Genomic DNA, 13,379 nt, shown 5'->3' with positions numbered 1-13,379 from the left:
TTGCCATGAGAGAAGCACCAGGCCCGGATGGTTTCCCAGATGGTTTTCATAAAAATCTAAAGTCAGCTTTCCCCTTCACTTAGAGAGATAATAAGATGATGAACATCAGATGGATTATTGATTTATACGAGTGTCCTCACACTTCCACACGGTATGTTAGATACGGCAATAATAGGGAGCAGTAAAGTGTGTGGAGTGAATTTTTGTTGACAAAATATTTTACTTTGTCTGAGATAGCTATTATTTTAGACATTTTTCTTTTTAAGGTGTCAATATGGGCCTTCCAATTTAGTTTGTTAGTCAGCAGTCTGAAGATTCTTTTACCCCGCCATGCCACAGATGATTATATCTTTATTGGTCCAAGAAGGTGAAGAACCTCTGAGTAGCAATTCCTATCATTCCATTTCTCTCCCAAACACTGAAGCAAAAATTCTTGCTAAGGGAGGGCCGGCCCTGTGCAGAGGCGACCTAGGTGGCCGCCATGTACCAGGAGGGGTGCTTTTTCTCCCTCCGGTTACAATGATCACGCCATAGTTTTCCACACAGCTGACGTTTATTATTCATCACCGTCAAAGTATAAAAACAAAATCAAAGAAAAATTATTTACAAGAACATTCACAGAAAAATACAATAACAATAAAATAATAAGTGCAAACATATCTGCTAACAGCAAAACGCACCTCAATGGCTGCGCACAACGCCGGAGGAAAAAAGGTCCAATCTTCAGAGAAAGTTAAACTCAGTTGTTGCAATGACTGCGCACAACACCAGACGAAGAGGGTCCAATCCTCATTAAAAGTTCACTTCAATAAAAACCTTAACCGGCATTTCTCTCAGCTCCAAAAGACGAAAGCAAACACGCAGAGGGGCTGAAAAAAACAGCATCACTGGAGCAACCCGCTAAACGTGTCCCAGTGCAACAAAAAAAGCACTTAGAATTGCTCATCATACAATAAAATTACAACTAAATCTACGGAAAATAAATAACATAAATAACTAAATAGTATACACAACAATTATCAATTAAATCATTTGTAACAATTAGGCTTGACCAACAAATTACAACAAAATTAAATGACAAATTATAATTTGTCAGTTAAAGGCGCTGAATTGCCAAAGGTGGACAGTCGTTTTCCTGTGGCCCCTTGTGGGTGCATGGAAGAACAGTGAATTCAGATGGGGAATGGGACACAACATGCTGGGATATCATCAGTTTTACTTAATGCTGAGAAAGTGTTCTATCAGTTGGAGTGGTGGACTTATGTTTTAAAATCTTTGGAGTTCTTTAAGGTTGGTCCTATCTTAGATTGGAATCTTGCATGCTCTCCATATGGCAGCAGGACACACTAACAACGTCTCAAACTCCTCTGAGTTGGACAGCAGTAGACAGGATTCCCTCTCTCACCTCTCATGACAGTAGCTCAGATGGTAGAGCGGGTCATCTCATAACCGGAAGGGTGGTGGTTCGATCCCCGCTCCCGCAGGTGTAAAATTATCATTGGGTGAGACACTTCACCCACCTTGCCTAAGTATGAAAGTTGTGAGAGTGAATGGTTGGTGGTGGTGGTGGTGGGAGGGGCTGATGGCGCAGATTGGCAGCCTCGCTTCCATCAGTCTGCCCCAGGGCAGCTGTGGCTACAAGAGTAGCTTATAACCACTGAATATGGAGAGAATGAATAATGTAAAGCATCTTTGAGTGTCCAGAAAAGTGCTGTATAAAACCAATGCATTATTATTATTTGCTGGCAGTGGCTTCACCACAAAACTTTGACATAAAATGAATCCTCTGTGCTGATAAAGTTACTCTTTAAGCAGATGACATGCTATTATTTGTATCAGATCCCATCTCCAGCATTCCTCACTTATTGTCAATATGTAAATTTGGAAAAATATCAGGCTGTAAAGGGAGTGCTTAAAAACAGTGAACTGCTGTCCATCTCATCTGCATGAGAGAGATTTACTGCATTTAATCTCTTTAAAGTCAACCTTGACAAAATAAAGTATTGAGTAGGGATGAGCGAGTACACCACTATCTGTATCTGTTTACTCATCCAAATTATCTGCATCCCTATCTGTACTCGGAGGGGGCGTGGCCTAAATCAGAAGTGGGCGTGGTTTGGGCTGGGGCAGAAATTGTTGCACTATTTTAAGTCTGAAATTGATATGGATTGCTCAGAAGTTGCTATATTGATTCTTCATTTGAAAACTATTTACAGAACAGTCTCAATGATACAATGTACAGATTTTTTCGTTTTTTTTTATTTTAGTCAGAACATTAATATCTTTAAAGTTATATAAATTATTATTTATTCACACAACAGCCTCAGAACTAAGATTTGAATATTTTTGGTCACAATAGTAAAGGAACTATTTACAGGACAAGTATTTTTTATTGAGTCAGAACATGAATATTTCTAAGTGTATGAATGACTGCCTCCCCCCACAATCCCCACCGGGATCTCCCCGGCGTCCAGAGAAACCTCTCATACGCCCCTGCTGAGCTTCCTGGTCATGTCCGCGGCTGCAGCGCCACAGACATGACGTGGACCTCGCTCCAGTTATCATTTTTCTCCCACATGCTCACACCCTCCCGGTGGAGCACAAGCCCAAATTATTATGAAAAAGAAGAGAAAAAAAAAAGAAAAAAAAAAACGCAAGGGAAAACGGAACTTAAAAACCCCGAAAAAAAAAAAAAACTGAGTGTGCACAATCGCCCGATGTTTCAACTTTAAAAGGTTTTCCTCAGGCACAATGCACACTACAGAGAAATACAACACCGCATTTTAAATTTACCAGCTCTGATTGGCTTCTCTGACAAGGATCCTGTCGTCTCGGTGGAGCACGGAGCAGAATGAAGGACCAATGAGAATTTCCCATCAGCACGAGTACAAATAATGACAGACAATGCTCGGGCTGTACTCGGATTTGGAATAAAATGCATTATTCGTAACGAGTACTCGTTTAAAGCAAGTATTCGGCTCACCCCTAATATTGCGGTGTTTGGATCAAACAGTTCTAAGGATCTGTTTAGGGCAAGCTACCTGGCTGCTGCAGCACCTCCAGTCTCGCACTGTGTTTCCACCGGATGCATTTAACGCCACTGCATTCAGTCGACAAATGACACCGTGCCACGCAAGACGCGCAAGTTTTATCACTGGTGTGTGAATTCTTTCGCACGACAAAATCGCGCCACGCTAGACGCTCGAGTTTTATTGCTGGTACAAATATGCAACACAAAACATCCTGCAGAAACATCACTGTCTCCTGCACAGCGGCAGTGGACAGGATTCTTCTGATGTTTGTCCCACAGTCCTGTGTGCACCCGGCTGTCTGTCTGCCTGCCTGCCTGTCTCTCTCTCTCTCTCTCTCTCTCTCTCTCTCATTCGTACATACTGATCGATGGTGCGGTTTTTCCTCTTTTTTGTTTTTATGACTGTTTTTACTGTCCAGCACTTTGCATTGTTTTTATGAATATGAAAAGTGCTTTTACAAATACAGATTGAGATTGAGATGGCTCCGCCCACCTCCATCGCTGCTCTATATTTGGCATGGTGGAGTCAGTGACGGCTGCGGGCGAGGCGCCGGTCCGGCATTGCTTCTGGCTGCCTGCTGCCCTACGGAGGCGGTCTGAGCTCGGTGAGTTCCACCGTCTTCTGCAGGAGCTGCACCTGGACGCCGGTTCCAGCGATACTTCAGGCTGATGCTGTGTTTCCACCAGAAGCAGTGAACAAATGAAATCGCGCGCGCCGCTTGCCGCTTGCCTTGGCATCACGCCAACTGTTTTGGTGGTTGGAGCCCTGCATGCCCTACGTCAACACGTCCGTGAAGACCGCCACGCTGATAGGCTGTCCTGGCGCCAGTTCGCTTGAAAAGTTCAATTATTTCAACTCGAGTGACGAGAGTCAAGTGATGAAGCGGCGGGTGGCGATCGTCGAGCGACGGCCAGTGGCAGTGCAAGTCGAATCTTTCACTGGAAACGCTCGCCGCCGGCCGCTCACCACGTCACCGCTCGCCGCCCGCTGCTCAAGCGTCATTACATTGACTTTGTCTATAATCTCATCGCGCGAAAAGTTCGAATCACGTCCGGTGGAAACACAGCGTCAGGCTGTCCTGTGCTCTGCTGCCCTCTGCTGGCCTTCAGTATCACAACCTGTGCCTCTTCATTGACACTTCTCACATCCTACCACCAGAGTGTGACAAATGACTCCACACACTCACTGTGGGGTGTTTTTGTGTTCACACTTCTGCCTAAATTACAGTGGGGGCTGCTGTGAGTTATTGATGCTGGAGGTATAAATCTGTGAATTCATTCAATCATCTTTACTGTAGCAGAATCTGAACTGTAATCAGAAAACGGTTCCATTTTAAAGACATACAGTTCAGAATAAACATTTCTCCACTGTGGCAGGTGTTGGTTTCCATAATATTATAATTTATTCTATTTATTTTATTTAAGTCATGTATTTGATGATGCTGTCATCTGGATAAACACTCCGTGGTGATGGTGAATATCATTTATGCTGCATCGGCTCATGGTGGGTCATTAATCATAACAGCAGACTGCTGCCACTCCCTGGAACACACAGCGGCCAGGCCAGGTGGGCTGGGGAGAGCCTGGGGCTGCACTGTAGTGCACACTGCAGTGTGGTGCAGCGGTTTGGGCTGCTGGTTTGGTGGTGACCCTCAGCAGCCAGGTACCTCTCCACCCTCAACCAATAACATGCATGATAGGTCAATCCTCCAGTCAGGTGATTCTGACCATTAGCCTGACTCCACATCTGGAGATGGGTCCCCAGGCGCTCCCCACAGCTGCCCACTGCTCCTTACGGAATGCTTCAGCGGCATCGAAGGATGGGTTAAATGCAGAGGAAGAGTTTCATTGTACATTCACTGTATAATGACAAATAAAGTACCTTACCTTACCCTTACTTTACCTCTGCCTGGACCCTGCGGTTCCCCCCTGGTCTGTGTGATCAGTGTTCCTTCCTCGTTTCCAGAGTGTCGTCCTCTGGGACGCTCTGTCCTCACTGCGCCACGGTGGCGTTGGGCTACTGGGGCAGGAAGGTGGTGGAGACTGCAGTGTCCAACTAAACCTTCTTCTGTTCAACACTGAGCCCCTCTTCTTCCTTCAAGTCGTGAGCACAATCAAAACCAGCAGGTTCAAGGTGGCACATAGCAATTTCCACATTAGGATTTCATTTAAAATTTCATTTATCTACTACTTTGATGTGGGTGTGATCAAATCTCTTCACAGGTCTGACGTCGTGGAACAAGTTTTGACCAGTGTGGATTTGGTGTGCAGCACAGAAAAACCTGACGGAGCGTGAAAATAATTCACACTCACACCTCCAACATGTCAGAAAGCACAAGCAGTCACATATTCAGTAGAGATTAGAAACTAAAAGAAGCAGGAGCGCAGTTTTAACGATGCATGCACACATGTATGTGCGTCACTGTGGGGGTGCTGCTTCCCACTTCTCAAAAGCAGGAATCTGTCTTGGCCCAGTAGGCAGCGGCGGATCTTCTGTGTGGGCAGGGGGGGGGGAACTCTCATTGGCGATCCTGTCCCCCCCCCTTCCCCATCCTCGAAAATTTTCGTTGGGAATTTACATGACTGAAACGCTGATGCTCACGAATGCAACTTCGCCGTCTGACGGGAACTGAATGCTCCAAAGACCCGAGTTTCCTGATATACCTGCATTTGGTTTGGATTTAAATAAGCGAAGAGCTGCCAGAGGAGAAGATGAGCAGTTTTGCAACTTTATGGTAAGACGACTATATTGTGACGCTGGAGCGGCGATTTGAGGTGAAATAACGAGAGTAGTCCGATAAGGTTCATTAGGCCTTTTTTTTTTGTATTCATGGTTTGGATTCACGTGACACTTCTGAGGAAGGCTGCAGCTTGGCAGCCGAAACATGTCAAGGTAGGCAAAATAACCTCTGGCCTGTGTATATGAATCCAAACCATGAAATAACGAGAGGCTTTAGTTTCAACACACCAGGGTTTTTATTGACACAGCAAAATAAGCTCATTGAATAAAACAAACATGCCAGCAGGCAGGCTCCCGTGGCCACCCCTCTAACTCCTGGTCCGACGTGACATAAACAAAACTTAGCACAAAGAACAGAAAAATGGCAAGAGCACATACTATCACAAATACTGAACATGACCAAAAATAAAGGAGACATAAATGAACACATTTTACCCCCAAAAACACGCTCCAAAACAGCCTGGACAATCCCCCCATAATGCCCCCAGCACACAGTCAATATGGGCAGCGACCCCCAGCGGCCCCCAGGGCAGCTACACTATATTAGTTTGAATTGCATGAAGTTTGGCTAACACCTGTTCAAACTGCTGAATGTACTTACTGGCATTTGCATGGAAAATGTTCGTGTGGGTTCAGTAAAAAAGGGAAAGGTATTAGGCATGTGTTCCTACTATAAATTCACGTCCGACGCATGAAGACTTGCGCTCAAACTGAATTAATGCTATATTCACAGCCAATGGTGAACATGCCTGTGTTATCTTTAGCTAAAATGTGAATTTCCCCCTGTGGGACAAATACAGGACTTTCAATTCAGTTCAGTTCAGATGGACAGTTAACTTAATTAGGTTGTCTATGTTTTTGTTTATTTATCCAACAGTTCAGTACTACTTAAATTTACCGCATTTCTGCACTATAAGGCTCACTGGATTAATAGGCGCACAGTCAATGAATGGCTTTTATTAAAAAAAAATTAATATATGGGGCGCACCGCATTTTAAGGTGCATAGGATGTACAGAATAGTATGAGAGAAATACATATTGGCAATCTAGGTGGTTACATTCTCGGTTGAAATGTGTGAGTAAAGCGACATATCAAAGCGAGTTTGACTGAGGATCGCTCCTCTTCATGGATGTGCAGCTCAGAGCGGCCACGACTGGTCGAACTCGCTCGGTCACCGGGGTTCAGCCAGCTGCCGTCTCCTGAGTGAAGTGCTCCACCGACAGCTCAGCCGCTCCCGGCATCCCAGTGCCGGCGGGTGGGCTGCCGCCCGGCGTCCAGCCGCTTCCCATGTCGGCCAGCTGTGCAGCCGCACGCCGTGCTCTCTGGTTGGGAGACTGGAGGACAATTGTGTGATTATGGTGACTGGCAGGCTGGAGGTGGAGAATGCGCCTTAAGCTTTCACGTTTGCCGTTCTGTTTTAACTAGCTAGCTTAGCTACAAGCTAGCAGGAAGATCAGACCCTTCCTGACCCAACAGGCCCCCCAGCTTCTGGTTCAGGCTCTCGTGATATCACGCATTGACTACTGCAACTCTCTTCTGGCGGGTCTCCCTGCAGGTCCAGTCAAACCTCTACAGATGATCCAGAATGCAGCAGGTCTGGTCTTCAACCAGCCCAAAAGAGCTCATGTCACTCCTCTGTTCATCTCCCTTCATTGGCTTCCAGTTGCAGCCAGGATCAAATTCAAATCTCTCCTCCTGGCTTACAAAACGCTTACAAGAACGGCTCTGGCCTACCTGGACTCCCTGATCCAGGTCTACTCTCCTTCACGCCCTCTTCGCTCTGCATGTGAGAGACATCTGGTGCTTCCAGCCCAGCACGGCTCTAAATCTCTTGCCAGACTCTTCTCCTCTGTTGTTCCCAAATGGTGGAACGAACTACCTAACTCGGTGCGTTCCGCCGAGTCTCTTTTTACTTTCAAGAGACAATTGAAGACTCAATTGTTCAGAGAACACCGAGGGTCTTAATCCGACCCCATGTTTCGGGGAAGAATAGATCAGGTGTTCTAAAACCCAGCACTTACGGACCACTGACTAAGTTGACACAAACAAAACAAAAAAAAAAAAAAAAAAAAAAAAAAGGGGGGGGGCTAGTGGCTCCTCTCTGCAACTTGATGGCAACTCCCTTGACCAATCACACTTGAAGCAATTGAAGCATTTACTAATGCTTTCTTTCTTTCTTATGTCTATATTCTTGCTTGTGTTGTACGTCGCTTTGGACAAAAGCGTCTGCTAAATGAAATTGTAGAATTGTAGAATTGTAGCAGAGCTTGTTTGCTCATGTGATCAGGTTGATTACCGTAATACCCGCAAAAAAGGCGCATCGGATTATAAGGCGCTCTGTTGGGTTTTGAGAAAACTACAGGCTTTTACGTGCGCCTTATAGTGCAGAAAATATGGTAAGTTGAGCATAATTAAATAAGTCATAGTTTTTTGTGATATGTTTGACAGACAATAAAACGGAAGGGAGATATTTAGAGCTTTTTGGTAAAAAAGCAGTCAGTAGGTCAGAGCAGGGACAGCACTGGCAGCTGAGAGAGCACCAGGGTCAGCCTGAATGCAGCGTGAATGAACCAACCATCCAGGGCCAGAGCAGCAACCATGAACCTCCAGGTGAAAATACAGAGAAAACTGATGCACTTGTATTTAATATATTATTTATTTATTGTTCTGTCATTGTTAGGTGAATTAAATTACTAAATTACCTACTCTAAATAACTAAAGTGATTGTATTTAATGCTCTGCAGTTTTAATTGTGTTGTGAAATTTTTACAATTTATGCCAAATTGTAAAATGTTTTTTCCTTAACATAACATTGATTAAAGATGTATTAACTCTGTTTCAGTCCATATCTTTAGATGCACCAGTGGAGGAGCCGGACTCGTCTGATGACTGTTGGGAATCAGAGGGCAGCTGCGTGGCGTCCAACAGAGCCAAGGCCTTGGATATGGATGAATTCATAGGGTGTTTAGTAGCCGCCATGAATTTGCAAAATTCAGTTGCTTTGAAGTGTTTTTGCCTCTGAAGAAGAGAACTTTGAAATTGCACTATGAAAAGGCACTGATGCTTATTCTGATTTAAGGAGCTATCCGTGATTCTGCACAATTTTGAGCCCTGACTTCAGTTTGAAATGTTGGCCCCGCCCCCGAGCTCTCTGACTGGTTCCTCACATTGAGAATACCCTCCCACTCCCCCTCCGCTCTGCTCCCACTCAGCATACACAATGCTACATGCACATCCCATGCATGCACAATCCTCCAGACGAAACACAGCAGAAGCCACTTCGACTCTATTTTGTTCAAAATAAATGGCCACTTCATCTCAGGTAAACCATATTTTACCTTCATGTTCAATACAGAAAGTAGCTTGCAAAAATGATTTTGTAATGTTCGCTCTTCCCCCCCACTGCTGCTGCTGCCGCTGCTGCGAGTGGAGGAGAGAGGTGGTCATGCTAAATCCTCAGGCAGCGCTTTGCGGAGCCAGATATCCAAAACACGCTGATCAATGTGTGATTTTTTTTTTTTTCACAGAAATGTAGCATGGACTTCGTGGTACATGATGTAAAAAGCGTTTTTCTCGTCCTGGTTAAATTTAAATCGCACATAGCGCCTTTAAGACTACTGTGCACAACACTAAATACTTAAGGATAAGAGCTGAGGACTAGGTGTAATGATATTACATTTGTATTTGTATTTGTCATCTGTGTACGGATATCACATATGCCCTCTGAGCGGCGCTGTTGTCTAACCTGTTGCAGCCTGATTAAAGCTGTGTTATCAAAATGGCATCCTCCTTGTAAGTGCAGTCAATACACTAGGTACTTATTAAGAGAAAATAATATTGCTCTCTGTGACAGTATATTAAAACTGTTTTTTTCTGATTTCTATGCAGAACACTATGATGTTTACCAATCTGTGCACTATGGAGTACTATTGTGTATAACTGTTCTTAGATTTACTATAAAATGTATGGTGCTGCTTATTGTATTTTGCTTTAGTTATTTTAAAAGTTACTGCAAGGAACATTTCAGATTGTTTTATTACAGATCAAGGATTGTTATGGTTTCTTTTTGGATTGAAGACCCAGTAAAAACAATACTACAGAGAGGTCAGAAGCTGCTTTCATATCTTCTTATAACTTTTGATAGCCCCCCCCCCCGGTTCAGCTCGGGCCCAGATCTGGCTTGGCTCCGGGTCTGGCTCGGCTCCGGGTCCAGCTCGCTGGGACCATCACCGCTGTGGGGGAGGACACCTGCTCGCACTGCCGCTGGTGCCTGGTTCGAAGACATCATTAAGCAAAACTGTCATGTCCGCTACCTCGGCCACCGGATAGGAGAAGGATTGCTGCGCTGTTTTCCCCCCTTCCCTTCTCTGTTACAGGTGGAAAAGTTTCTTTTTTCACAAAGACGTCTCCTCTTTGTGTTTGAGCTCAGTGGGCAGGGCTTATGAACCATGAATATAAGGGTGTGTTCATGATGATTGATTTCAGCAGCGGCATTTATCAACACCCGATCATTCGAACACTGAGACACGAAAGATTCATAAATCTCACGTTGGTCTTGACGTTCGGTGAATCCTGTTCTCAGATTTGCGCCTATCAATGAAAGATTGATAAAAGGGGGACAAATATTTAAGAACCTGGAAAATATCACTCAAGGTCTGTTTTTGGTGTCATCACCGCTTAAAGTTCATGAGCAGCTCATTGCAACATTTATCCTTGTACGCCCTCTACCTCTGGCTCCAGCTAGTGGCTGGCCGTTTCTCCTCTCGCTCCTTCTGCTTCTTCTTCTTCTTTAGGGTTTAATGGCAGTTGGCAAACTGAAATGGTGCATTACCGCCACCAACTGGTATGATTAGACAAGGATGACACGTAACCTAGATTGTAATTAAAAAAAAAAAAAAAAAATTACTAATAACTAAATACGATTGCACATTCAGTCTCCATCAAAAATGTCCATAAAGCTGTCCTCCCTGCACTGTTAGCAGATTCTTGTAAAAGACTAACCAGGTCCAGTTTTTGTTTCAGTCTAGCCAGTCTCTGTACTAACTTGTTTCGATGGATATTGTATTCTTGACATACGCAAATCACATGTTCTATTGATTCCTTCTGACTGCAAAAGTCACAATTGCCCGTCAAGTGTCTTCCTATTCTGAAAAGTGATTCATTCAGTCCAGTGTGCCCAATCCTTAATCTTGTCATGACTACATCTCGCTTTTTATTCCCTGTTTCCTCGAGCATCCCTCCAATTCGTTTCTTTATTTTATAAAACCACCGCCCCGTTGTGCCTTGATCCCAGTCTTTCTGCCACTTTAGCTTCAGATTTTGTGTTATTATATTCTTTGCTTCTGCCTTGTTCACCCGTACTTGAATATCTATATCTAACTTATGGACTGCTATCTTAGCAATGCGATCCGCCTCCTCATTCCCTTGCAGCCGCACATGTGCTGGTACCCATATAAACACAACACTCAGCCCCATCATTTGAATCCTGAACAGTCCTTGTTGAATCTCATATAAAATGTCCTCCCTACTGTCTGAGTGACTGTATTGAAGGCTGACTATAGACGAGCTGGAGTCTGTGCAAATCACCGCTTTTAAAGGCCTGACCTCTTCCACCCAGTGAAGGGCAAGGAGGATTGCCAGCATTTCCCCCGTATAAACTGACACTTCTTCATTTACTCTTTTCCCAACTTTAACTCCAAACTCTGGAACTGTAAAAGCCACTCCTATTTTCCCGTTTTGACCTTTTGAAGCATCTGTGAAAATTTTAACATAACCAAAATATTCATTGATAAACATTTGAGCCGTCTGCCTATTTAAAATGAACTCCTTATTTTTGTGTTTCTTGTGAAGTAAAGTCTGATCTACTATAGTGTCTGGAAGAATCCACGGAGGAAAGGCTGGCAAGGCCACAGTTGGACTTATTTCCAGTGTATCCACCTGAAATTCTTTTGCAGATGTATTTATAGTCCACCCAAAACTTCTCCCTGACTTTCCCCCTATCTCCCAGCATGGTGTCAATGTTTTTAACACTGGATGGTCCAACCTTTGACCCTTGAGATTAATCAAACATGTTAGCGACATCTGTACCCTTCTCAAGGCTAGTGGCATCTGGTTCAGTTCAACTTGCAGTGCTACTGTAGGTGAAGATCTAAAAGCTCCTGCACATAACCTCAAGGCCTGATACTGAATAACGTCAAGTTTTTTCAGGGAAGTTTCAGCTGCAGATGCATATACTATGTACCCATAATCTAAGCAGGATCTAATCAAGCCAGTATAAATTGACATTAGAGCACGCCTGTCCGCCCCCCATTCTTTTCCAACCAGACATCTTAAAATATTCAGTACCTTTTTGCATTTATCAATAGTTTTCTGAATGTGAATTGCCCATGTTAACCTTTCATCAAACCAAACTACCAGATACTTAAAAAACCTCACTCTTTCTAAATGCTGTCCATACAATTTTATTTTCACCTCACTTCCAATCCGTTTTCGTGTAAAAAACATAACCTTTGTCTTATCGACTGAGAATTTAAACCCCCATCTATAAGACCACTGCTCGACTTCCTCTCTCTCCCTCTTTCCTTCCTGACCTTTTCTCTCTGTGGGTGGGCGTGTGCTTCTGGTGTGTGAGGTGTGGACTGGTGCAGGGGAGCAGCTGATCACCTGAGAGCTTTCACCTGCAGAGGGGTGTGGTCACAGCAAACAATTCATCTCCCTCTCTATGAAGCTAGCGCAGACCACAGTGCAGCGTCGGACCGTGAACTGCCCAAGGTCAGTTGATTGGACATTACTCTGCTGCTTCCTGCTGCTCACTCCTCTGCTGCACTCTGCTCCGCTGTGTTTTAACTCTCTATCCTCTTCCACCTCCAGGGATCACCCCGCTGCACCGGTTCCTGGACCACGCCCTGCTCACCTTCCCTTCTCATACACTCTGGAACAGAAAAGCCTCTTGGATCCTCCCTCACTGGACAGCTGCACCAGCATACCCATCCGATCTGACATCCAGCAGCACATCCTCGATCCCACCTCCCTTGCCTTTCTCTCCGTAAGCCCTGTCCCTCGCCGGGTTGTAGTGGTTTGGCTGCAGTGTAGTGATTTACACTCTTGGTTACTTCTGTCTTACTTTGTGCTGGTTGGTTCACATAGTCCTTGGTTAGTTCAGCTCGCAGCTTGTCAGTTTGAGTTCAGTTAGAGTCAGGGAATATTCCTGCCCGAGTCCTTGGTTCGTTTGTTCGAGACCCGTTTGTTACCTGAAGTTTTGTCACCTTTCCTCGCCATTATGGACTGATCTGGTTTGTGTTGAGTTCCCAATCTGTAAATAAATCTTTCTTTGGACTCTGTTGATCTACTGTCTCTGTCCGTGCCTGAGTCTCTGAGTCCGAGCCTTGACAGTCCTCTAAGTATTTTCCTTGTAGTTTAATAATCGTTCGGTCAGAAATTTAAATATCAGGTTAGATTTTATAGACCCGTTGCTGGTTTTCTTTAACGTGCCAAAAGCAGATCTGCTCAGCCTCAGAGCTGGTCAAGCTCCTCTGTGATCCAGTCACAGATCCTGACTCCTCTTAAATCCAGTCATTTCTTTTCTGCCTCTGGTACAGAGAAGCAAC

Source organism: Salarias fasciatus, chromosome 4 (genome assembly GCF_902148845.1).
Source record: "Salarias fasciatus chromosome 4, fSalaFa1.1, whole genome shotgun sequence".
Lineage (NCBI taxonomy): Eukaryota > Metazoa > Chordata > Actinopteri > Blenniiformes > Blenniidae > Salarias > Salarias fasciatus.
This window is presented reverse-complemented; position numbering follows the sequence as displayed.